Genomic DNA, 1049 nt, shown 5'->3' on the forward strand with positions numbered 1-1049 from the left:
CCTCAGAAAACTGGGCATGATACTTCCAGAGGACACTGTTATACCACTCCTGGGCATATACCCAGAGAATTCTCTGGCATGCAATAAGGACACATGCTTCACTATGTATATAGCAGCCTTATTTATAATAGCCAGAAGCTGAAAAGAACCCAGATGTCCCTATATGGAGGAATGGATACAAACAATGTGGTATATTTACACAATGGAATACTACTCAGCAATTAAAAACAATACATTCATGAAATTCTTAGGCAAATTGTTGGAATTGGAAAATATCATCCTAAGATATGAAATGCTGTCACCGATAAGTATATATTAAATAGCTCAGAAGCTCTGAATTCCAAGACACATTCACATATCAAATGATTCCCAAGGATAAGGAAAGAGAAGGCCATGGTCCTGGAAATCCTTGATGAAGAAATGTAGGGGATTACCTGTACAGAGTGGTGGGATGGGGTTGGTTAGGGAATGGGTGGAGGGAAGAGGGCTTATGGAATTTATGGGGGGGAAGAACAAGAAAAGTGTTTTTTTAATTTCCTCTGCCAACTGATTTCCAGACTCTTGCCAACACTATGATGTGTGCAACTCTTTCTCTGCTAAGACATCTTGAGGCAACTTAAAATGCTAAGAAGAAGACTTCATGAGTGTAGCCCCTAACATTCATCCACATATTGATTTGCCCTGCAGGCTCTGGATGTGATTTCATGCACCTGTACATAAGACAGGAAACGTTTTGACTGCATATTAAAACTTGAGTGAAAGAATTTCATGAATTCATTGTTTCTAATGGCTGAATAGTACTCCATTGTGTAGATATACCGCATTTTTTGCATCCACTCATGAAATTCTTAGGCAAATGGATGGAGCTAGAGAACATCATACTAAGTGAGGTAACCCAGACTCAAAAGATGAATCATGGTATGCACTCACTAATAAGTGGATATTAACCTAGAAAACTGGAATACCCAAAACATAATCCACACATCAAATGAGGTACAAGAAGAAAGGAGGAGTGGCCCCTGGTTCTGGAAAGACTCAGTGAAGCAGTA

The sequence above is a fragment of the Apodemus sylvaticus genome, chromosome 2 (genome assembly GCF_947179515.1).
Source record: "Apodemus sylvaticus chromosome 2, mApoSyl1.1, whole genome shotgun sequence".
Taxonomy (NCBI): Eukaryota; Metazoa; Chordata; class Mammalia; order Rodentia; family Muridae; genus Apodemus; species Apodemus sylvaticus.